We start from the raw sequence: 26200 nt of genomic DNA on the forward strand, positions 1-26200 counted from the left end.
TCCTGGCAACTGGTAATGCTCTCTTGACTTTGTTTGCTTTGTTATTGCTTGGTACTTTCAATGGGCTCTGTCTGAGGTGGGATTCGAAACCACGCCTCCTGGGGAGGCTGCGACCTGAACGCAACGCCTGAGACCGCTCTGCCATCCTGGCAACTGGTAATGCTCTCTTGACTGTGTTTGCTTTGTTCTTGCTTGGTACTTTCAATAGGCACTGTCTGAGGTGGGATTCGAAACCACGCCTCCTGGTGAGACTGCGACCTGAACGCAACGCCTTAGACCGCTCTGCCATCCTGGCATCTGGTAATGCTCTCTTGAATGTGTTTGCTTTGTTCTTGCTTGGTACTTTCAATGGGCACTGTCTGAGGTGGGATTCGAAACCACGCCTCCTGGGGAGACTGCGACCTGAACGCAACGCCTTAGACCGCTCTGCCATCCTGGCATCTGGTAATGCTCTCTTGACTGTGTTTGCTTTGTTCTTGCTTGGTACTTTCAATGGGCACTGTCTGAGGTGGGATTCGAAACCACGCCTCCTGGGGAGACTGCGACCTGAACGCAACGCCTTAGACCGCTCTGCCATCCTGGCATCTGGTAATGCTCTCTTGAATGTGTTTGCTTTGTTCTTGCTTGGTACTTTCAATGGGCACTGTCTGAGGTGGGATTCAACCCACGCCTCCTGGGGAGACTGCAACCTGAACACAACGCCTTAGACCGCTCTGCCATCCTGGCACCTCGTAATGCTCTTATGACTGTGTTTGCTTTGTTCTTGCTTGGTACTTTCAATGGGCTCTGTCTGAGGTGGGATTCGAACCCCTGCGTCCTGGGGAGACTGCGACCTGAACGTAACGCCTTAGACCACTCTGCCATCCTGGCATCTGGTAATGCTCTCTTGACTGTGTTTGCTTTGTTATTGCTTGGTACTTTCAATGGGCTCTGTCTGAGGTGGGATTCGAACCCACGCCTCCTGGGGAGACTGCGACCTGAACGCAACGCCTTAGACCGCTCTGCCATCCTGGCAACTGGTACCTCTCTCTTGACTGTGTTTGCTTTTTTCTTGCTAGGTACTTTCAATGGGCTCTGTCTGAGGTGGGATTCGAACCCACGCCTCCTGGGGAGACTGCAACCTGAATGCAACGCCTTAGACCACTCTGCCATCGTGGCATCTGGTAATGCTCTCTTGAATGTGTTTGCTTTGTTCTTGCTTGGTACTTTTAATGGGCTCTGTCTGAGGTGGGATTCGAACCCACGCCTCCTGGGGTGACTGCGACCTGAACGCAACGCCTTTGACCGCTCTGCCATCCTGGCAACTGGTAATGCTCTCTTGAATGTGTTTGCTTTGTTCTTGCTTGGTACTTTCAATGGGCACTGTCTGAGGTGGGATTCGAACCCACGCCTCCTGGGGAGACTGCGACCTGAATGCAACGCCTTAGACCACTCTGCCATCCTGGCATCTGGTAATGCTCTCTTGAATGTGTTTGCTTTGTTCTTGCTCGGTACTTTTAATGGGCTCTGTCTGAGGTGGGATTCGAACCCACGCCTCCTGGGGTGACTGCGACCTGAACGCAACGCCTTTGACCGCTCTGCCATCCTGGCAACTGGTAATGCTCTCTTGACTGTGTTTGCTTTTTTCTCGCTTGGTACTTTCAATGGGCTCTGTCTGAGATGGGATTCGAACCCACGCCTCCTGGGGTGACTGCAACCTGAACGCAACGCCTTAGACCGCTCTGCCATCCTGGCATCTGGTAATGCACTCTTGACTGTGTTTGCTTTGTTCTTGCTTGGTACTTTCAATGGGCTCTGTCTGAGGCGGGATTCGAACCCACGCCTCCTGGGGAGACTGCGACCTGAACGCAACGCCTTAGACCGCTCTGCCATCCTGGCAACTGGTACCTCTCTCTTGACTGTGTTTGCTTTGTTCTTGCTTTGTACTTTCAATGGGCTCTGTCTGAGGCGGGATTCGAACCCACGCCTCCTGGGGAGACTGCGACCTGAACGCAACGCCTTAGACCGCTCTGCCATCCTGGCAACTGGTACCTCTCTCTTGACTGTGTTTGCTTTGTTCTTGCTTTGTACTTTCAATGGGCTCTGTCTGAGGCGGGATTCGAACCCACGCCTCCTGGGGAGACTGCGACCTGAACGCAACGCCTTAGACCGCTCTGCCATCCTGGCATCTGGTAATGCTCTCTTGAATGTGTTTGCTTTGTTCTTGCTTGGTACTTTCAATGGGCACTGTCTGAGGTGGGATTCGAACCCACGCCTCCTGGGGAGACTGCGACCTGAATGCAACGCCTTAGACCACTCTGCCATCCTGGCATTTGGTAATGCTCTCTTGAATGTGTTTGCTTTGTTCTTGCTTGGTACTTTTAATGGGCTCTGTCTGAGGTGGGATTCGAACCCACGCCTCCTGGGGTGACTGCGACCTGAACGCAACGCCTTTGACCGCTCTGCCATCCTGGCAACTGGTAATGCTCTCTTGACTGTGTTTGCTTTTTTCTCGCTTGGTACTTTCAATGGGCTCTGTCTGAGGTGGGATTCGAACCCACGCCTCCTGGGGTGACTGCAACCTGAACGCAACGCCTTAGACCGCTCTGCCATCCTGGCATCTGGTAATGCACTCTTGACTGTGTTTGCTTTGTTCTTGCTTGGTACTTTCAATGGGCTCTGTCTGAGGCGGGATTCGAACCCACGCCTCCTGGGGAGACTGCGACCTGAACGCAACGCCTTAGACCGCTCTGCCATCCTGGCAACTGGTACCTCTCTCTTGACTGTGTTTGCTTTGTTCTTGCTTTGTACTTTCAATGGGCTCTGTCTGAGGCGGGATTCGAACCCACGCCTCCTGGGGAAACTGCGACCTGAACGCAACGCCTTAGACCGCTCTGCCATCCTGGCATCTGGTAATGCTCTCTTGAATGTGTTTGCTTTGTTCTTGCTTGGTACTTTCAATGGGCACTGTCTGAGGCGGGATTCGAACCCACGCCTCCTGGGGAGACTGCGACCTGAACGCAACGCCTTAGACCGCTCTGCCATCCAGGCATCTGGTAATGCTCTCTTGAATGTGTTTGCTTTGTTCTTGCTTGGTACTTTCAATGGGCTCTGTCTGAGGTGGGATTCGAACCCACGCCTCCTGGGGTGACTGCGACCTGAACGTTGCGCAACGCCTTCGACCGCTCTGCCATCCTGGCATCTGGTAATGCTCTCTTGACTGTGTTTGCTTTGTTCTTGCTTGGTACTTTCAATGCGCACTGTCTGAGGTGGGATTCGAACCCACGCCTCCTGGGGAGACTGCGACCTGAACGCAACGCCTTAGACCGCTCTCCCATCCTGGCAACTGGTAATGCTCTCTTGACTGTGTTTGCTTTGTTATTGCTTGGTACTATCAATGGGCTCTGTCTGAGGTGGGATTCGAACCCACGCCTCCTGGGGTTACTGCGACCTGAACGCAACGCCTGAGACCGCTCTGCCATCCTGGCAACTGGTACCTCTCTCTTGACTGTGTTTGCTTTGTTATTGCTTGGTACATTCAATGGGCTCTGTCTGAGGTGGGATTCGAACCCACGCCTCCTGGGGAGACTGCGACCTGAACGCAACGCCTTAGACCGCTCTGCCATCTTGGCAACTGGTAATTCTCTCTTGACTGTGTTTGCTTTTTTCTTGCTTGGTACTATCAATGGGCTCTGTCTGAGGTGGGATTCGAACCCACGCCTCCTGGGGTGACTGCAACCTGAACGCAACGCCTTAGACCGCTCTGCCATCCTGGCATCTGGTAATGCACTCTTGAATGTGTTTGCTTTGTTCTTACTTGGTACTTTCAATGGGCACTGTCTGAGGTGGGATTCAACCCACGCCTCCTGGGGAGAATGCGACCTGAACGCAACGCCTTAGACCGCTCTGCCATCCTGGCACCTCGTAATGCCCTTATGACTGTGTTTGCTTTGTTCTTGCTTGGTACTTTCAATGGGCTCTGTCTGAGGTGGGATTCGAACCCACGCCTCCTGGGGTGACTGCAACCTGAACGCAACGCCTTAGACCGCTCTGCCATCCTGGCATCTGGTAATGCACTCTTGAATGTGTTTGCTTTGTTCTTACTTGGTACTTTCAATGGGCACTGTCTGAGGTGGGATTCAACCCACGCCTCCTGGGGAGACTGCGACCTGAACGCAACGCCTTAGACCGCTCTGCCATCCTGGCACCTCGTAATGCCCTTATGACTGTGTTTGCTTTGTTCTTGCTTGGTACTTTCAATGGGCTCTGTCTGAGGTGGGATTCGAACCCACGCCTCCTGGGGAGAATGCAACCTGAACGCAACGCCTTAGACCACTCTGCCATCCTGGCATCTGGAAATGCTCTCTTGAATGTGTTTGCTTTGTTCTTGCTTGGTACTTTCAATGGGCTCTGTCTGAGGTGGGATTTGAACCCACGCCTCCTGGGGTGACTGCGACCTGAACGCAACGCCTTAGACCGCTCTGCCATCCTGGCAACTGGCAATACTCTCTTGACTGAGTTTGCTTTTTTCTTGCTTGGTACTTTCAATGGGCTCTGTCTGAGGTGGGATTCGAACCCACGCCTCCTGGGGAGACTGCGACCTGAACGCAATGCCTTAGACCACTCTGCCATCCTGGCATCTGGTAATGCTCTCTTGAATGTGTTCTCTTTTTTCTTGCTTGGTACTATCAATGGGCTCTGTCTGAGGTGGGATTCGAACCCACGCCTCCTGGGGTTACTGCGACCTGAACGCAACGCCTTAGACCGCTCTGCCATCCTGGCAACTGGTACCTCTCTCTTGACTGTGTTTGCTTTGTTCTTGCTTTGTACTTTCAATGGGCTCTGTCTGAGGCGGGATTCAAACCCACGCCTCCTGGGGAGACTGCGACCTGAACGCAACGCCTTAGACCGCTCTGCCATCCTGGCAACTGGTACCTCTCTCTTGACTGTGTTTGCTTTGTTCTTGCTTTGTACTTTCAATGGGCTCTGTCTGAGGCGGGATTCGAACCCATGCCTCCTGGGGAGACTGCGACCTGAACGCAACGCCTTAGACCGCTCTGCCATCCTGGCATCTGGTAATGCTCTCTTGAATGTGTTTGCTTTGTTCTTGCTTGGTACTTTCAATGGGCACTGTCTGAGGTGGGATTCGAACCCACGCCTCCTGGGGAGACTGCGACCTGAATGCAACGCCTTAGACCACTCTGCCATCCTGGCATCTGGTAATGCTCTCTTGAATGTGTTTGCTTTGTTCTTGCTTGGTACTTTTAATGGGCTCTGTCTGAGGTGGGATTCGAACCCACGCCTCCTGGGGTGACTGCGACCTGAACGCAACGCCTTTGACCGCTCTGCCATCCTGGCAACTGGTAATGCTCTCTTGACTGTGTTTGCTTTTTTCTCGCTTGGTACTTTCAATGGGCTCTGTCTGAGGTGGGATTCGAACCCACGCCTCCTGGGGTGACTGCAACCTGAACGCAACGCCTTAGACCGCTCTGCCATCCTGGCATCTGGTAATGCACTCTTGACTGTGTTTGCTTTGTTCTTGCTTGGTACTTTCAATGGGCTCTGTCTGAGGCGGGATTCGAACCCACGCCTCCTGGGGAGACTGCGACCTGAACGCAACGCCTTAGACCGCTCTGCCATCCTGGCAACTGGTACCTCTCTCTTGACTGTGTTTGCTTTGTTCTTGCTTTGTACTTTCAATGGGCTCTGTCTGAGGCGGGATTCGAACCCACGCCTCCTGGGGAGACTGCGACCTGAACGCAACGCCTTAGACCGCTCTGCCATCCTGGCATCTGGTAATGCTCTCTTGAATGTGTTTGCTTTGTTCTTGCTTGGTACTTTCAATGGGCACTGTCTGAGGCGGGATTCGAACCCACGCCTCCTGGGGAGACTGCGACCTGAACGCAACGCCTTAGACCGCTCTGCCATCCAGGCATCTGGTAATGCTCTCTTGAATGTGTTTGCTTTGTTCTTGCTTGGTACTTTCAATGGGCTCTGTCTGAGGTGGGATTCGAACCCACGCCTCCTGGGGTGACTGCGACCTGAACGTTGCGCAACGCCTTCGACCGCTCTGCCATCCTGGCATCTGGTAATGCTCTCTTGACTGTATTTGCTTTGTTCTTGCTTGGTACTTTCAATGCGCACTGTCTGAGGTGGGATTCGAACCCACGCCTCCTGGGGAGACTGCGACCTGAACGCAACGCCTTAGACCGCTCTCCCATCCTGGCAACTGGTAATGCTCTCTTGACTGTGTTTGCTTTGTTATTGCTTGGTACTATCAATGGGCTCTGTCTGAGGTGGGATTCGAACCCACGCCTCCTGGGGTTACTGCGACCTGAACGCAACGCCTTAGACCGCTCTGCCATCCTGGCAACTGGTACCTCTCTCTTGACTGTGTTTGCTTTGTTATTGCTTGGTACATTCAATGGGCTCTGTCTGAGGTGGGATTCGAACCCACGCCTCCTGGGGAGACTGCGACCTGAACGCAACGCCTTAGACCGCTCTGCCATCTTGGCAACTGGTAATTCTCTCTTGACTGTGTTTGCTTTTTTCTTGCTTGGTACTATCAATGGGCTCTGTCTGAGGTGGGATTCGAACCCACGCCTCCTGGGGTGACTGCAACCTGAACGCAACGCCTTAGACCGCTCTGCCATCCTGGCATCTGGTAATGCACTCTTGAATGTGTTTGCTTTGTTCTTACTTGGTACTTTCAATGGGCACTGTCTGAGGTGGGATTCAACCCACGCCTCCTGGGGAGACTGCGACCTGAACGCAACGCCTTAGACCGCTCTGCCATCCTGGCACCTCGTAATGCCCTTATGACTGTGTTTGCTTTGTTCTTGCTTGGTACTTTCAATGGGCACTGTCTGAGGTGGGATTCGAACCCACGCCTCCTGGGGAGACTGCGACCTGAATGCAACGCCTTAGACCACTCTGCCATCCTGGCATCTGGTAATGCTCTCTTGAATGTGTTTGCTTTGTTCTTGCTCGGTACTTTTAATGGGCTCTGTCTGAGGTGGGATTCGAACCCACGCCTCCTGGGGTGACTGCGACCTGAACGCAACGCCTTTGACCGCTCTGCCATCCTGGCAACTGGTAATGCTCTCTTGACTGTGTTTGCTTTTTTCTCGCTTGGTACTTTCAATGGGCTCTGTCTGAGGTGGGATTCGAACCCACGCCTCCTGGGGTGACTGCAACCTGAACGCAACGCCTTAGACCGCTCTGCCATCCTGGCATCTGGTAATGCACTCTTGACTGTGTTTGCTTTGTTCTTGCTTGGTACTTTCAATGGGCTCTGTCTGAGGCGGGATTCGAACCCACGCCTCCTGGGGAGACTGCGACCTGAACGCAACGCCTTAGACCGCTCTGCCATCCTGGCAACTGGTACCTCTCTCTTGACTGTGTTTGCTTTGTTCTTGCTTTGTACTTTCAATGGGCTCTGTCTGAGGCGGGATTCGAACCCACGCCTCCTGGGGAGACTGCGACCTGAACGCAACGCCTTAGACCGCTCTGCCATCCTGGCAACTGGTACCTCTCTCTTGACTGTGTTTGCTTTGTTCTTGCTTGGTACTTTCAATGGGCTCTGTCTGAGGCGGGATTCGAACCCACGCCTCCTGGGGAGACTGCGACCTGAACGCAACGCCTTAGACCGCTCTGCCATCCTGGCAACTGGTACCTCTCTCTTGACTGTGTTTGCTTTGTTCTTGCTTTGTACTTTCAATGGGCTCTGTCTGAGGCGGGATTCGAACCCACGCCTCCTGGGGAGACTGCGACCTGAACGCAACGCCTTAGACCGCTCTGCCATCCTGGCATCTGGTAATGCTCTCTTGAATGTGTTTGCTTTGTTCTTGCTTGGTACTTTCAATGGGCACTGTCTGAGGCGGGATTCGAACCCACGCCTCCTGGGGAGACTGCGACCTGAACGCAACGCCTTAGACCGCTCTGCCATCCAGGCATCTGGTAATGCTCTCTTGAATGTGTTTGCTTTGTTCTTGCTTGGTACTTTCAATGGGCTCTGTCTGAGGTGGGATTCGAACCCACGCCTCCTGGGGTGACTGCGACCTGAACGTTGCGCAACGCCTTCGACCGCTCTGCCATCCTGGCATCTGGTAATGCTCTCTTGACTGTATTTGCTTTGTTCTTGCTTGGTACTTTCAATGCGCACTGTCTGAGGTGGGATTCGAACCCACGCCTCCTGGGGAGACTGCGACCTGAACGCAACGCCTTAGACCGCTCTCCCATCCTGGCAACTGGTAATGCTCTCTTGACTGTGTTTGCTTTGTTATTGCTTGGTACTATCAATGGGCTCTGTCTGAGGTGGGATTCGAACCCACGCCTCCTGGGGTTACTGCGACCTGAACGCAACGCCTTAGACCGCTCTGCCATCCTGGCAACTGGTACCTCTCTCTTGACTGTGTTTGCTTTGTTATTGCTTGGTACATTCAATGGGCTCTGTCTGAGGTGGGATTCGAACCCACGCCTCCTGGGGAGACTGCGACCTGAACGCAACGCCTTAGACCGCTCTGCCATCTTGGCAACTGGTAATTCTCTCTTGACTGTGTTTGCTTTTTTCTTGCTTGGTACTATCAATGGGCTCTGTCTGAGGTGGGATTCGAACCCACGCCTCCTGGGGTGACTGCAACCTGAACGCAACGCCTTAGACCGCTCTGCCATCCTGGCATCTGGTAATGCACTCTTGAATGTGTTTGCTTTGTTCTTACTTGGTACTTTCAATGGGCACTGTCTGAGGTGGGATTCAACCCACGCCTCCTGGGGAGACTGCGACCTGAACGCAACGCCTTAGACCGCTCTGCCATCCTGGCACCTCGTAATGCCCTTATGACTGTGTTTGCTTTGTTCTTGCTTGGTACTTTCAATGGGCACTGTCTGAGGTGGGATTCGAACCCACGCCTCCTGGGGAGACTGCGACCTGAATGCAACGCCTTAGACCACTCTGCCATCCTGGCATCTGGTAATGCTCTCTTGAATGTGTTTGCTTTGTTCTTGCTCGGTACTTTTAATGGGCTCTGTCTGAGGTGGGATTCGAACCCACGCCTCCTGGGGTGACTGCGACCTGAACGCAACGCCTTTGACCGCTCTGCCATCCTGGCAACTGGTAATGCTCTCTTGACTGTGTTTGCTTTTTTCTCGCTTGGTACTTTCAATGGGCTCTGTCTGAGGTGGGATTCGAACCCACGCCTCCTGGGGTGACTGCAACCTGAACGCAACGCCTTAGACCGCTCTGCCATCCTGGCATCTGGTAATGCACTCTTGACTGTGTTTGCTTTGTTCTTGCTTGGTACTTTCAATGGGCTCTGTCTGAGGCGGGATTCGAACCCACGCCTCCTGGGGAGACTGCGACCTGAACGCAACGCCTTAGACCGCTCTGCCATCCTGGCAACTGGTACCTCTCTCTTGACTGTGTTTGCTTTGTTCTTGCTTTGTACTTTCAATGGGCTCTGTCTGAGGCGGGATTCGAACCCACGCCTCCTGGGGAGACTGCGACCTGAACGCAACGCCTTAGACCGCTCTGCCATCCTGGCAACTGGTACCTCTCTCTTGACTGTGTTTGCTTTGTTCTTGCTTTGTACTTTCAATGGGCTCTGTCTGAGGCGGGATTCGAACCCACGCCTCCTGGGGAGACTGCGACCTGAACGCAACGCCTTAGACCGCTCTGCCATCCTGGCATCTGGTAATGCTCTCTTGAATGTGTTTGCTTTGTTCTTGCTTGGTACTTTCAATGGGCACTGTCTGAGGTGGGATTCGAACCCACGCCTCCTGGGGAGACTGCGACCTGAATGCAACGCCTTAGACCACTCTGCCATCCTGGCATTTGGTAATGCTCTCTTGAATGTGTTTGCTTTGTTCTTGCTTGGTACTTTTAATGGGCTCTGTCTGAGGTGGGATTCGAACCCACGCCTCCTGGGGTGACTGCGACCTGAACGCAACGCCTTTGACCGCTCTGCCATCCTGGCAACTGGTAATGCTCTCTTGACTGTGTTTGCTTTTTTCTCGCTTGGTACTTTCAATGGGCTCTGTCTGAGGTGGGATTCGAACCCACGCCTCCTGGGGTGACTGCAACCTGAACGCAACGCCTTAGACCGCTCTGCCATCCTGGCATCTGGTAATGCACTCTTGACTGTGTTTGCTTTGTTCTTGCTTGGTACTTTCAATGGGCTCTGTCTGAGGCGGGATTCGAACCCACGCCTCCTGGGGAGACTGCGACCTGAACGCAACGCCTTAGACCGCTCTGCCATCCTGGCAACTGGTACCTCTCTCTTGACTGTGTTTGCTTTGTTCTTGCTTTGTACTTTCAATGGGCTCTGTCTGAGGCGGGATTCGAACCCACGCCTCCTGGGGAAACTGCGACCTGAACGCAACGCCTTAGACCGCTCTGCCATCCTGGCATCTGGTAATGCTCTCTTGAATGTGTTTGCTTTGTTCTTGCTTGGTACTTTCAATGGGCACTGTCTGAGGCGGGATTCGAACCCACGCCTCCTGGGGAGACTGCGACCTGAACGCAACGCCTTAGACCGCTCTGCCATCCAGGCATCTGGTAATGCTCTCTTGAATGTGTTTGCTTTGTTCTTGCTTGGTACTTTCAATGGGCTCTGTCTGAGGTGGGATTCGAACCCACGCCTCCTGGGGTGACTGCGACCTGAACGTTGCGCAACGCCTTCGACCGCTCTGCCATCCTGGCATCTGGTAATGCTCTCTTGACTGTGTTTGCTTTGTTCTTGCTTGGTACTTTCAATGCGCACTGTCTGAGGTGGGATTCGAACCCACGCCTCCTGGGGAGACTGCGACCTGAACGCAACGCCTTAGACCGCTCTCCCATCCTGGCAACTGGTAATGCTCTCTTGACTGTGTTTGCTTTGTTATTGCTTGGTACTATCAATGGGCTCTGTCTGAGGTGGGATTCGAACCCACGCCTCCTGGGGTTACTGCGACCTGAACGCAACGCCTGAGACCGCTCTGCCATCCTGGCAACTGGTACCTCTCTCTTGACTGTGTTTGCTTTGTTATTGCTTGGTACATTCAATGGGCTCTGTCTGAGGTGGGATTCGAACCCACGCCTCCTGGGGAGACTGCGACCTGAACGCAACGCCTTAGACCGCTCTGCCATCTTGGCAACTGGTAATTCTCTCTTGACTGTGTTTGCTTTTTTCTTGCTTGGTACTATCAATGGGCTCTGTCTGAGGTGGGATTCGAACCCACGCCTCCTGGGGTGACTGCAACCTGAACGCAACGCCTTAGACCGCTCTGCCATCCTGGCATCTGGTAATGCACTCTTGAATGTGTTTGCTTTGTTCTTACTTGGTACTTTCAATGGGCACTGTCTGAGGTGGGATTCAACCCACGCCTCCTGGGGAGACTGCGACCTGAACGCAACGCCTTAGACCGCTCTGCCATCCTGGCACCTCGTAATGCCCTTATGACTGTGTTTGCTTTGTTCTTGCTTGGTACTTTCAATGGGCACTGTCTGAGGTGGGATTCGAACCCACGCCTCCTGGGGAGACTGCGACCTGAATGCAACGCCTTAGACCACTCTGCCATCCTGGCATCTGGTAATGCTCTCTTGAATGTGTTTGCTTTGTTCTTGCTCGGTACTTTTAATGGGCTCTGTCTGAGGTGGGATTCGAACCCACGCCTCCTGGGGTGACTGCGACCTGAACGCAACGCCTTTGACCGCTCTGCCATCCTGGCAACTGGTAATGCTCTCTTGACTGTGTTTGCTTTTTTCTCGCTTGGTACTTTCAATGGGCTCTGTCTGAGGTGGGATTCGAACCCACGCCTCCTGGGGTGACTGCAACCTGAACGCAACGCCTTAGACCGCTCTGCCATCCTGGCATCTGGTAATGCACTCTTGACTGTGTTTGCTTTGTTCTTGCTTGGTACTTTCAATGGGCTCTGTCTGAGGCGGGATTCGAACCCACGCCTCCTGGGGAGACTGCGACCTGAACGCAACGCCTTAGACCGCTCTGCCATCCTGGCAACTGGTACCTCTCTCTTGACTGTGTTTGCTTTGTTCTTGCTTTGTACTTTCAATGGGCTCTGTCTGAGGCGGGATTCGAACCCACGCCTCCTGGGGAGACTGCGACCTGAACGCAACGCCTTAGACCGCTCTGCCATCCTGGCAACTGGTACCTCTCTCTTGACTGTGTTTGCTTTGTTCTTGCTTTGTACTTTCAATGGGCTCTGTCTGAGGCGGGATTCGAACCCACGCCTCCTGGGGAGACTGCGACCTGAACGCAACGCCTTAGACCGCTCTGCCATCCTGGCATCTGGTAATGCTCTCTTGAATGTGTTTGCTTTGTTCTTGCTTGGTACTTTCAATGGGCACTGTCTGAGGTGGGATTCGAACCCACGCCTCCTGGGGAGACTGCGACCTGAATGCAACGCCTTAGACCACTCTGCCATCCTGGCATTTGGTAATGCTCTCTTGAATGTGTTTGCTTTGTTCTTGCTTGGTACTTTTAATGGGCTCTGTCTGAGGTGGGATTCGAACCCACGCCTCCTGGGGTGACTGCGACCTGAACGCAACGCCTTTGACCGCTCTGCCATCCTGGCAACTGGTAATGCTCTCTTGACTGTGTTTGCTTTTTTCTCGCTTGGTACTTTCAATGGGCTCTGTCTGAGGTGGGATTCGAACCCACGCCTCCTGGGGTGACTGCAACCTGAACGCAACGCCTTAGACCGCTCTGCCATCCTGGCATCTGGTAATGCACTCTTGACTGTGTTTGCTTTGTTCTTGCTTGGTACTTTCAATGGGCTCTGTCTGAGGCGGGATTCGAACCCACGCCTCCTGGGGAGACTGCGACCTGAACGCAACGCCTTAGACCGCTCTGCCATCCTGGCAACTGGTACCTCTCTCTTGACTGTGTTTGCTTTGTTCTTGCTTTGTACTTTCAATGGGCTCTGTCTGAGGCGGGATTCGAACCCACGCCTCCTGGGGAAACTGCGACCTGAACGCAACTCCTTAGACCGCTCTGCCATCCTGGCATCTGGTAATGCTCTCTTGAATGTGTTTGCTTTGTTCTTGCTTGGTACTTTCAATGGGCACTGTCTGAGGCGGGATTCGAACCCACGCCTCCTGGGGAGACTGCGACCTGAACGCAACGCCTTAGACCGCTCTGCCATCCAGGCATCTGGTAATGCTCTCTTGAATGTGTTTGCTTTGTTCTTGCTTGGTACTTTCAATGGGCTCTGTCTGAGGTGGGATTCGAACCCACGCCTCCTGGGGTGACTGCGACCTGAACGTTGCGCAACGCCTTCGACCGCTCTGCCATCCTGGCATCTGGTAATGCTCTCTTGACTGTGTTTGCTTTGTTCTTGCTTGGTACTTTCAATGCGCACTGTCTGAGGTGGGATTCGAACCCACGCCTCCTGGGGAGACTGCGACCTGAACGCAACGCCTTAGACCGCTCTCCCATCCTGGCAACTGGTAATGCTCTCTTGACTGTGTTTGCTTTGTTATTGCTTGGTACTATCAATGGGCTCTGTCTGAGGTGGGATTCGAACCCACGCCTCCTGGGGTTACTGCGACCTGAACGCAACGCCTGAGACCGCTCTGCCATCCTGGCAACTGGTACCTCTCTCTTGACTGTGTTTGCTTTGTTATTGCTTGGTACATTCAATGGGCTCTGTCTGAGGTGGGATTCGAACCCACGCCTCCTGGGGAGACTGCGACCTGAACGCAACGCCTTAGACCGCTCTGCCATCTTGGCAACTGGTAATTCTCTCTTGACTGTGTTTGCTTTTTTCTTGCTTGGTACTATCAATGGGCTCTGTCTGAGGTGGGATTCGAACCCACGCCTCCTGGGGTGACTGCAACCTGAACGCAACGCCTTAGACCGCTCTGCCATCCTGGCATCTGGTAATGCACTCTTGAATGTGTTTGCTTTGTTCTTACTTGGTACTTTCAATGGGCACTGTCTGAGGTGGGATTCAACCCACGCCTCCTGGGGAGAATGCGACCTGAACGCAACGCCTTAGACCGCTCTGCCATCCTGGCACCTCGTAATGCCCTTATGACTGTGTTTGCTTTGTTCTTGCTTGGTACTTTCAATGGGCTCTGTCTGAGGTGGGATTCGAACCCACGCCTCCTGGGGTGACTGCAACCTGAACGCAACGCCTTAGACCGCTCTGCCATCCTGGCATCTGGTAATGCACTCTTGAATGTGTTTGCTTTGTTCTTACTTGGTACTTTCAATGGGCACTGTCTGAGGTGGGATTCAACCCACGCCTCCTGGGGAGACTGCGACCTGAACGCAACGCCTTAGACCGCTCTGCCATCCTGGCACCTCGTAATGCCCTTATGACTGTGTTTGCTTTGTTCTTGCTTGGTACTTTCAATGGGCTCTGTCTGAGGTGGGATTCGAACCCACGCCTCCTGGGGAGAATGCAACCTGAACGCAACGCCTTAGACCACTCTGCCATCCTGGCATCTGGAAATGCTCTCTTGAATGTGTTTGCTTTGTTCTTGCTTGGTACTTTCAATGGGCTCTGTCTGAGGTGGGATTTGAACCCACGCCTCCTGGGGTGACTGCGACCTGAACGCAACGCCTTAGACCGCTCTGCCATCCTGGCAACTGGTAATACTCTCTTGACTGAGTTTGCTTTTTTCTTGCTTGGTACTTTCAATGGGCTCTGTCTGAGGTGGGATTCGAACCCACGCCTCCTGGGGAGACTGCGACCTGAACGCAATGCCTTAGACCACTCTGCCATCCTGGCATCTGGTAATGCTCTCTTGAATGTGTTCTCTTTTTTCTTGCTTGGTACTATCAATGGGCTCTGTCTGAGGTGGGATTCGAACCCACGCCTCCTGGGGTTACTGCGACCTGAACGCAACGCCTTAGACCGCTCTGCCATCCTGGCAACTGGTACCTCTCTCTTGACTGTGTTTGCTTTGTTCTTGCTTTGTACTTTCAATGGGCTCTGTCTGAGGCGGGATTCAAACCCACGCCTCCTGGGGAGACTGCGACCTGAACGCAACGCCTTAGACCGGTCTGCCATCCTGGCAACTGGTACCTCTCTCTTGACTGTGTTTGCTTTGTTCTTGCTTTGTACTTTCAATGGGCTCTGTCTGAGGCGGGATTCGAACCCATGCCTCCTGGGGAGACTGCGACCTGAACGCAACGCCTTAGACCGCTCTGCCATCCTGGCATCTGGTAATGCTCTCTTGAATGTGTTTGCTTTGTTCTTGCTTGGTACTTTCAATGGGCACTGTCTGAGGTGGGATTCGAACCCACGCCTCCTGGGGAGACTGCGACCTGAATGCAACGCCTTAGACCACTCTGCCATCCTGGCATCTGGTAATGCTCTCTTGAATGTGTTTGCTTTGTTCTTGCTTGGTACTTTTAATGGGCTCTGTCTGAGGTGGGATTCGAACCCACGCCTCCTGGGGTGACTGCGACCTGAACGCAACGCCTTTGACCGCTCTGCCATCCTGGCAACTGGTAATGCTCTCTTGAATGTGTTCTCTTTTTTCTTGCTTGGTACTATCAATGGGCTCTGTCTGAGGTGGGATTCGAACCCACGCCTCCTGGGGTTACTGCGACCTGAACGCAACGCCTTAGACCGCTCTGCCATCCTGGCAACTGGTACCTCTCTCTTGACTGTGTTTGCTTTGTTCTTGCTTTGTACTTTCAATGGGCTCTGTCTGAGGCGGGATTCAAACCCACGCCTCCTGGGGAGACTGCGACCTGAACGCAACGCCTTAGACCGCTCTGCCATCCTGGCAACTGGTACCTCTCTCTTGACTGTGTTTGCTTTGTTCTTGCTTTGTACTTTCAATGGGCTCTGTCTGAGGCGGGATTCGAACCCATGCCTCCTGGGGAGACTGCGACCTGAACGCAACGCCTTAGACCGCTCTGCCATCCTGGCATCTGGTAATGCTCTCTTGAATGTGTTTGCTTTGTTCTTGCTTGGTACTTTCAATGGGCACTGTCTGAGGTGGGATTCGAACCCACGCCTCCTGGGGAGACTGCGACCTGAATGCAACGCCTTAGACCACTCTGCCATCCTGGCATCTGGTAATGCTCTCTTGAATGTGTTTGCTTTGTTCTTGCTTGGTACTTTTAATGGGCTCTGTCTGAGGTGGGATTCGAACCCACGCCTCCTGGGGTGACTGCGACCTGAACGCAACGCCTTTGACCGCTCTGCCATCCTGGCAACTGGTAATGCTCTCTTGACTGTGTTTGCTTTTTTCTCGCTTGGTACTTTCAATGGGCTCTGTCTGAGGTGGGATTCGAACCCACGCCTCCTGGGGTGACTGCAACCTGAACGCAACGCCTTAGACCGCTCTGCCATCCTGGCATCTGGTAATGCACTCTTGACTGTGTTTGCTTTGTTCTTGCTTGGTACTTTCAATGGGCTCTGTCTGAGGCGGGATTCGAACCCACGCCTCCTGGGGAGACTGCGACCTGAACGCAACGCCTTAGACCGCTCTGCCATCCTGGCAACTGGTACCTCTCTCTTGACTGTGTTTGCTTTGTTCTTGCTTTGTACTTTCAATGGGCTCTGTCTGAGGCGGGATTCGAACCCACGCCTCCTGGGGAGACTGCGACCTGAACGCAACGCCTTAGACCGCTCTGCCATCCTGGCATCTGGTAATGCTCTCTTGAATGTGTTTGCTTTGTTCTTGCTTGGTACTTTCAATGGGCACTGTCTGAGGCGGGATTCGAACCCACGCCTCCTGGGGAGACTGCGACCTGAACGCAACGCCTTAGACCGCTCTGCCATCCAGGCATCTGGTAATGCTCTCTTGAATGTGTTTGCTTTGTTCTTGCTTGGTACTTTCAATGGTCTCTGTCTGAGGTGGGATTCGAACCCACGCCTCCTGGGGTGACTGCGACCTGAACGTTGCGCAACGCCTTCGACCGCTCTGCCATCCTGGCATCTGGTAATGCTCTCTTGACTGTATTTGCTTTGTTCTTGCTTGGTACTTTCAATGCGCACTGTCTGAGGTGGGATTCGAACCCACGCCTCCTGGGGAGACTGCGACCTGAACGCAACGCCTTAGACCGCTCTCCCATCCTGGCAACTGGTAATGCTCTCTTGACTGTGTTTGCTTTGTTATTGCTTGGTACTATCAATGGGCTCTGTCTGAGGTGGGATTCGAACCCACGCCTCCTGGGGTTACTGCGACCTGAACGCAACGCCTTAGACCGCTCTGCCATCCTGGCAACTGGTACCTCTCTCTTGACTGTGTTTGCTTTGTTATTGCTTGGTACATTCAATGGGCTCTGTCTGAGGTGGGATTCGAACCCACGCCTCCTGGGGAGACTGCGACCTGAACGCAACGCCTTAGACCGCTCTGCCATCTTGGCAACTGGTAATTCTCTCTTGACTGTGTTTGCTTTTTTCTTGCTTGGTACTATCAATGGGCTCTGTCTGAGGTGGGATTCGAACCCACGCCTCCTGGGGTGACTGCAACCTGAACGCAACGCCTTAGACCGCTCTGCCATCCTGGCATCTGGTAATGCACTCTTGAATGTGTTTGCTTTGTTCTTACTTGGTACTTTCAATGGGCACTGTCTGAGGTGGGATTCAACCCACGCCTCCTGGGGAGACTGCGACCTGAACGCAACGCCTTAGACCGCTCTGCCATCCTGGCACCTCGTAATGCCCTTATGACTGTGTTTGCTTTGTTCTTGCTTGGTACTTTCAATGGGCTCTGTCTGAGGTGGGATTCGAACCCACGCCTCCTGGGGAGAATGCAACCTGAACGCAACGCCTTAGACCACTCTGCCATCCTGGCATCTGGAAATGCTCTCTTGAATGTGTTTGCTTTGTTCTTGCTTGGTACTTTCAATGGGCTCTGTCTGAGGTGGGATTCGAACCCACGCCTCCTGGGGTTACTGCGACCTGAACGCAACGCCTTAGACCGCTCTGCCATCCTGGCAACTGGTACCTCTCTCTTGACTGTGTTTGCTTTGTTATTGCTTGGTACATTCAATGGGCTCTGTCTGAGGTGGGATTCGAACCCACGCCTCCTGGGGTGACTGCGACCTGAACGCAACGCCTTAGACCGCTCTGCCATCCTGGCAACTGGTAATTCTCTCTTGACTGTGTTTGCTTTTTTCTTGCTTGGTACTATCAATGGGCTCTGACTGAGGTGGGATTCGAACCCACGCCTCCTGGGGAGACTGCGACCTGAACGCAATGCCTTAGACCACTCTGCCATCCTGGCATCTGGTAATGCTCTCTTGAATGTGTTCTCTTTTTTCTTGCTTGGTACTATCATTGGGCTCTGTCTGAGGTGGGATTCGAACCCACGCCTCCTGGGGTTACTGCGACCTGAACGCAACGCCTTAGACCGCTCTGCCATCCTGGCAACTGGTACCTCTCTCTTGACTGTGTTTACTTTGTTCTTGCTTGGTACTTTCAATGGGCTCTGTCTGAGGCGGGATTCGAACCCACGCCTCCTGGGGAGACTGCGACCTGAACGCAACGCCTTAGACCGCTCTGCCATCCTGGCAACTGGTAATGCTCTCTTGACTTTGTTTGCTTTGTTATTGCTTGGTACTTTCAATGGGCTCTGTCTGAGGTGGGATTCGAACCCACGCCTCCTGGGGAGAATGCAACCTGAACGCAACGCCTTAGACCACTCTGCCATCCTGGCATCTGGAAATGCTCTCTTGAATGTGTTTGCTTTGTTCTTGCTTGGTACTTTCAATGGGCTCTGTCTGAGGTGGGATTTGAACCCACGCCTCCTGGGGTGACTGCGACCTGAACGCAACGCCTTAGACCGCTCTGCCATCCTGGCAACTGGTAATACTCTCTTGACTGAGTTTGCTTTTTTCTTGCTTGGTACTTTCAATGGGCTCTGTCTGAGGTGGGATTCGAACCCACGCCTCCTGGGGAGACTGCGACCTGAACGCAATGCCTTAGACCACTCTGCCATCCTGGCATCTGGTAATGCTCTCTTGAATGTGTTCTCTTTTTTCTTGCTTGGTACTATCAATGGGCTCTGTCTGAGGTGGGATTCGAACCCACGCCTCCTGGGGTTACTGCGACCTGAACGCAACGCCTTAGACCGCTCTGCCATCCTGGCAACTGGTACCTCTCTCTTGACTGTGTTTGCTTTGTTCTTGCTTTGTACTTTCAATGGGCTCTGTCTGAGGCGGGATTCAAACCCACGCCTCCTGGGGAGACTGCGACCTGAACGCAACGCCTTAGACCGCTCTGCCATCCTGGCAACTGGTACCTCTCTCTTGACTGTGTTTGCTTTGTTCTTGCTTTGTACTTTCAATGGGCTCTGTCTGAGGCGGGATTCGAACCCATGCCTCCTGGGGAGACTGCGACCTGAACGCAACGCCTTAGACCGCTCTGCCATCCTGGCATCTGGTAATGCTCTCTTGAATGTGTTTGCTTTGTTCTTGCTTGGTACTTTCAATGGGCACTGTCTGAGGTGGGATTCGAACCCACGCCTCCTGGGGAGACTGCGACCTGAATGCAACGCCTTAGACCACTCTGCCATCCTGGCATCTGGTAATGCTCTCTTGAATGTGTTTGCTTTGTTCTTGCTTGGTACTTTTAATGGGCTCTGTCTGAGGTGGGATTCGAACCCACGCCTCCTGGGGTGACTGCGACCTGAACGCAACGCCTTTGACCGCTCTGCCATCCTGGCAACTGGTAATGCTCTCTTGACTGTGTTTGCTTTTTTCTCGCTTGGTACTTTCAATGGGCTCTGTCTGAGGTGGGATTCGAACCCACGCCTCCTGGGGTGACTGCAACCTGAACGCAACGCCTTAGACCGCTCTGCCATCCTGGCATCTGGTAATGCACTCTTGACTGTGTTTGCTTTGTTCTTGCTTGGTACTTTCAATGGGCTCTGTCTGAGGCGGGATTCGAACCCACGCCTCCTGGGGAGACTGCGACCTGAACGCAACGCCTTAGACCGCTCTGCCATCCTGGCAACTGGTACCTCTCTCTTGACTGTGTTTGCTTTGTTCTTGCTTTGTACTTTCAATGGGCTCTGTCTGAGGCGGGATTCGAACCCACGCCTCCTGGGGAGACTGCGACCTGAACGCAACGCCTTAGACCGCTCTGCCATCCTGGCATCTGGTAATGCTCTCTTGAATGTGTTTGCTTTGTTCTTGCTTGGTACTTTCAATGGGCACTGTCTGAGGCGGGATTCGAACCCACGCCTCCTGGGGAGACTGCGACCTGAACGCAACGCCTTAGACCGCTCTGCCATCCAGGCATCTGGTAATGCTCTCTTGAATGTGTTTGCTTTGTTCTTGCTTGGTACTTTCAATGGGCTCTGTCTGAGGTGGGATTCGAACCCACGCCTCCTGGGGTGACTGCGACCTGAACGTTGCGCAACGCCTTCGACCGCTCTGCCATCCTGGCATCTGGTAATGCTCTCTTGACTGTATTTGCTTTGTTCTTGCTTGGTACTTTCAATGCGCACTGTCTGAGGTGGGATTCGAACCCACGCCTCCTGGGGAGACTGCGACCTGAACGCAACGCCTTAGACCGCTCTCCCATCCTGGCAACTGGTAATGCTCTCTTGACTGTGTTTGCTTTGTTATTGCTTGGTACTATCAATGGGCTCTGTCTGAGGTGGGATTCGAACCCACGCCTCCTGGGGTTACTGCGACCTGAACGCAACGCCTTAGACCGCTCTGCCATCCTGGCAACTGGTACCTCTCTCTTGACTGTGTTTGCTTTGTTATTGCTTGGTACATTCAATGGGCTCTGTCTGAGGTGGGATTCGAACCCACGCCTTCTGGGGAGACTGCGACCTGAACGCAACGCCTTAGACCGCTCTGCCATCTTGGCAACTGGTAATTCTCTCTTGACTGTGTTTGCTTTTTTCTTGCTTGGTACTATCAATGGGCTCTGTCTGAGGTGGGATTCGAACCCACGCCTCCTGGGGTGACTGCAACCTGAACGCAACGCCTTAGACCGCTCTGCCATCCTGGCATCTGGTAATGCACTCTTGAATGTGTTTGCTTTGTTCTTACTTGGTACTTTCAATGGGCACTGTCTGAGGTGGGATTCAACCCACGCCTCCTGGGGAGACTGCGACCTGAACGCAATGCCTTAGACCGCTCTGCCATCCTGGCACCTCGTAATGCCCTTATGACTGTGTTTGCTTTGTTCTTGCTTGGTACTTTCAATGGGCTCTGTCTGAGGTGGGATTCGAACCCACGCCTCCTGGGGAGAATGCAACCTGAACGCAACGCCTTAGACCACTCTGCCATCCTGGCATCTGGAAATGCTCTCTTGAATGTGTTTGCTTTGTTCTTGCTTGGTACTTTCAATGGGCTCTGTCTGAGGTGGGATTCGAACCCACGCCTCCTGGGGTTACTGCGACCTGAACGCAACGCCTTAGACCGCTCTGCCATCCTGGCAACTGGTACCTCTCTCTTGACTGTGTTTGCTTTGTTATTGCTTGGTACATTCAATGGGCTCTGTCTGAGGTGGGATTCGAACCCACGCCTCCTGGGGTGACTGCGACCTGAACGCAACGCCTTAGACCGCTCTGCCATCCTGGCAACTGGTAATTCTCTCTTGACTGTGTTTGCTTTTTTCTTGCTTGGTACTATCAATGGGCTCTGTCTGAGGTGGGATTCGAACCCACGCCTCCTGGGGAGACTGCGACCTGAACGCAATGCCTTAGACCACTCTGCCATCCTGGCATCTGGTAATGCTCTCTTGAATGTGTTCTCTTTTTTCTTGCTTGGTACTATCATTGGGCTCTGTCTGAGGTGGGATTCGAACCCACGCCTCCTGGGGTTACTGCGACCTGAACGCAACGCCTTAGACCGCTCTGCCATCCTGGCAACTGGTACCTCTCTCTTGACTGTGTTTACTTTGTTCTTGCTTGGTACTTTCAATGGGCTCTGTCTGAGGCGGGATTCGAACCCACGCCTCCTGGGGAGACTGCGACCTGAACGCAACGCCTTAGACCGCTCTGCCATCCTGGCAACTGGTAATGCTCTCTTGACTTTGTTTGCTTTGTTATTGCTTGGTACTTTCAATGGGCTCTGTCTGAGGCGGGATTCGAACCCACACCTCCTGGGGTGACTGCGACCTGAAGGCAACGCCGTAGACCGCTCTGCCATCCTGGCAACTGGTAATGCTCTCTTGACTTTGTTTGCTTTGTTATTGCTTGGTACTTTCAATGGGCTCTGTCTGAGGCGGGATTCGAACCCACGCCTCCTGGGGTGACTGCGACCTGAACGCAACGCCTTAGACCGCTCTGCCATGCTGGCAACTGGTAATGCTCTCTTGACTTTGTTTGCTTTGTTATTGCTTGGTACTTTCAATGGGCTCTGTCTGAGGTGGGATTCGAACCCACGCCTCCTGGGGTGACTGCGACCTGAACGCGACGCCTTAGACCGCTCTGCCATCCTGGCAACTGGTAATGCTCTCTCTTGACTGTGTTTGCTTTGTTATTGCTTGGTACTTTCAATGGGCTCTGTCTGAGGCGGGATTCGAACCCACGCCTCCTGGGGAGACTGCGACCTGAACGCAACGCCTTAGACCGCTCTGCCATCCTGGCAACTGGTACCTCTCTCTTGACTGTGTTTGCTTTGTTCTTGCTTTGTACTTTCAATGGGCTCTGTCTGAGGCGGGATTCGAACCCACGCCTCCTGGGGAGACTGCGACCTGAACGCAACGCCTTAGACCGCTCTGCCATCCTGGCATCTGGTAATGCTCTCTTGAATGTGTTTGCTTTGTTATTGCTTGGTACTATCAATGGGCTCTGTCTGAGGTGGGATTCGAACCCACGCCTCCTGGGGTTACTGCGACCTGAACGCAACGCCTTCGACCGCTCTGCCATCCTGGCATCTGGTAATGCTCTCTTGACTGTATTTGCTTTGTTCTTGCTTGGTACTTTCAATGCGCACTGTCTGAGGTGGGATTCGAACCCACGCCTCCTGGGGAGACTGCGACCTGAACGCAACGCCTTAGACCGCTCTCCCATCCTGGCAACTGGTAATGCTCTCTTGACTGTGTTTGCTTTGTTATTGCTTGGTACTATCAATGGGCTCTGTCTGAGGTGGGATTCGAACCCACGCCTCCTGGGGTTACTGCGACCTGAACGCAACGCCTTAGACCGCTCTGCCATCCTGGCAACTGGTACCTCTCTCTTGACTGTGTTTGCTTTGTTATTGCTTGGTACATTCAATGGGCTCTGTCTGAGGTGGGATTCGAACCCACGCCTCCTGGGGAGACTGCGACCTGAACGCAACGCCTTAGACCGCTCTGCCATCTTGGCAACTGGTAATTCTCTCTTGACTGTGTTTGCTTTTTTCTTGCTTGGTACTATCAATGGGCTCTGTCTGAGGTGGGATTCGAACCCACGCCTCCTGGGGTGACTGCAACCTGAACGCAACGCCTTAGACCGCTCTGCCATCCTGGCATCTGGTAATGCACTCTTGAATGTGTTTGCTTTGTTCTTACTTGGTACTTTCAATGGGCACTGTCTGAGGTGGGATTCAACCCACGCCTCCTGGGGAGACTGCGACCTGAACGCAACGCCTTAGACCGCTCTGCCATCCTGGCACCTCGTAATGCCCTTATGACTGTGTTTGCTTTGTTCTTGCTTGGTACTTTCAATGGGCTCTGTCTGAGGTGGGATTCGAACCCACGCCTCCTGGGGAGAATGCAACCTGAACGCAACGCCTTAGACCACTCTGCCATCCTGGCATCTGGAAATGCTCTCTTGAATGTGTTTGCTTTGTTCTTGCTTGGTACTTTCAATGGGCTCTGTCTGAGGTGGGATTCGAACCCACGCCTCCTGGGGTTACTGCGACCTGAACGCAACGCCTTAGACCGCTCTGCCATCCTGGCAACTGGTACCTCTCTCTTGACTGTGTTTGCTTTGTTATTGCTTGGTACATTCAATGGGCTCTGTCTGAGGTGGGATTCGAACCCACGCCTCCTGGGGTGACTGCGACCTGAACGCAACGCCTTAGACCGCTCTGCCATCCTGGCAACTGGTAATTCTCTCTTGACTGTGTTTGCTTTTTTCTTGCTTGGTACTATCAATGGGCTCTGTCTGAGGTGGGATTCGAACCCACGCCTCCTGGGGAGACTGCGACCTGAACGCAATGCCTTAGACCACTCTGCCATCCTGGCATCTGGTAATGCTCTCTTGAATGTGTTCTCTTTTTTCTTGCTTGGTACTATCATTGGGCTCTGTCTGAGGTGGGATTCGAACCCACGCCTCCTGGGGTTACTGCGACCTGAACGCAACGCCTTAGACCGCTCTGCCATCCTGGCAACTGGTACCTCTCTCTTGACTGTGTTTACTTTGTTCTTGCTTGGTACTTTCAATGGGCTCTGTCTGAGGCGGGATTCGAACCCACGCCTCCTGGGGAGACTGCGACCTGAACGCAACGCCTTAGACCGCTCTGCCATCCTGGCAACTGGTAATGCTCTCTTGACTTTGTTTGCTTTGTTATTGCTTGGTACTTTCAATGGGCTCTGTCTGAGGCGGGATTCGAACCCACACCTCCTGGGGTGACTGCGACCTGAAGGCAACGCCGTAGACCGCTCTGCCATCCTGGCAACTGGTAATGCTCTCTTGACTTTGTTTGCTTTGTTATTGCTTGGTACTTTCAATGGGCTCTGTCTGAGGCGGGATTCGAACCCACGCCTCCTGGGGTGACTGCGACCTGAACGCAACGCCTTAGACCGCTCTGCCATGCTGGCAACTGGTAATGCTCTCTTGACTTTGTTTGCTTTGTTATTGCTTGGTACTTTCAATGGGCTCTGTCTGAGGTGGGATTCGAACCCACGCCTCCTGGGGTGACTGCGACCTGAACGCGACGCCTTAGACCGCTCTGCCATCCTGGCAACTGGTAATGCTCTCTTGACTTTGTTTGCTTTGTTATTGCTTGGTACTTTCAATGGGCTCTGTCTGAGGTGGGATTCGAACCCACGCCTCCTGGGGAGACTGCAACCTGAACGCAACGCCTTAGACCACTCTGCCATCCTGGCATCTGGAAATGCTCTCTTGAATGTGTTTGCTTTGTTCTTGCTTGGTACTTTCAATGGGCTCTGTCTGAGGTGGGATTTGAACCCACGCCTCCTGGGGTGACTGCGACCTGAACGCAACGCCTTAGACCGCTCTGCCATCCTGGCAACTGGTACCTCTCTCTTGACTGTGTTTGCTTTGTTCTTGCTTTGTACTTTCAATGGGCTCTGTCTGAGGCGGGATTCGAACCCACGCCTCCTGGGGAGACTGCGACCTGAACGCAACGCCTTAGACCGCTCTGCCATCCTGGCAACTGGTACCTCTCTCTTGACTGTGTTTGCTTTGTTCTTGCTTTGTACTTTCAATGGGCTCTGTCTGAGGCGGGATTCGAACCCACGCCTCCTGGGGAGACTGCGACCTGAACGCAACGCCTTAGACCGCTCTGCCATCCTGGCATCTGGTAATGCTCTCTTGAATGTGTTTGCTTTGTTCTTGCTTGGTACTTTCAATGGGCACTGTCTGAGGTGGGATTCGAACCCACGCCTCCTGGGGAGACTGCGACCTGAATGCAACGCCTTAGACCACTCTGCCATCCTGGCATCTGGTAATGCTCTCTTGAATGTGTTTGCTTTGTTCTTGCTTGGTACTTTTAATGGGCTCTGTCTGAGGTGGGATTCGAACCCACGCCTCCTGGGGTGACTGCGACCTGAACGCAACGCCTTTGACCGCTCTGCCATCCTGGCAACTGGTAATGCTCTCTTGACTGTGTTTGCTTTTTTCTCGCTTGGTACTTTCAATGGGCTCTGTCTGAGGTGGGATTCGAAACCACGCCTCCTGGGGTGACTGCAACCTGAACGCAACGCCTTAGACCGCTCTGCCATCCTGGCATCTGGTAATGCACTCTTGACTGTGTTTGCTTTGTTCTTGCTTGGTACTTTCAATGGGCTCTGTCTGAGGCGGGATTCGAACCCACGCCTCCTGGGGAGACTGCGACCTGAACGCAACGCCTTAGACCGCTCTGCCATCCTGGCAACTGGTACCTCTCTCTTGACTGTGTTTGCTTTGTTCTTGCTTTGTACTTTCAATGGGCTCTGTCTGAGGCGGGATTCGAACCCACGCCTCCTGGGGAGACTGCGACCTGAACGCAACGCCTTAGACCGCTCTGCCATCCTGGCATCTGGTAATGCTCTCTTGAATGTGTTTGCTTTGTTCTTGCTTGGTACTTTCAATGGGCACTGTCTGAGGCGGGATTCGAACCCACGCCTCCTGGGGAGACTG

Source organism: Idiotropiscis lumnitzeri, unplaced genomic scaffold (genome assembly GCF_059441095.1).
Source record: "Idiotropiscis lumnitzeri isolate Australia: NSW breed Sydney's pygmy pipehorse unplaced genomic scaffold, RoL_Ilum_1.0 HiC_scaffold_27, whole genome shotgun sequence".
NCBI classification, from domain to species: Eukaryota; Metazoa; Chordata; class Actinopteri; order Syngnathiformes; family Syngnathidae; genus Idiotropiscis; species Idiotropiscis lumnitzeri.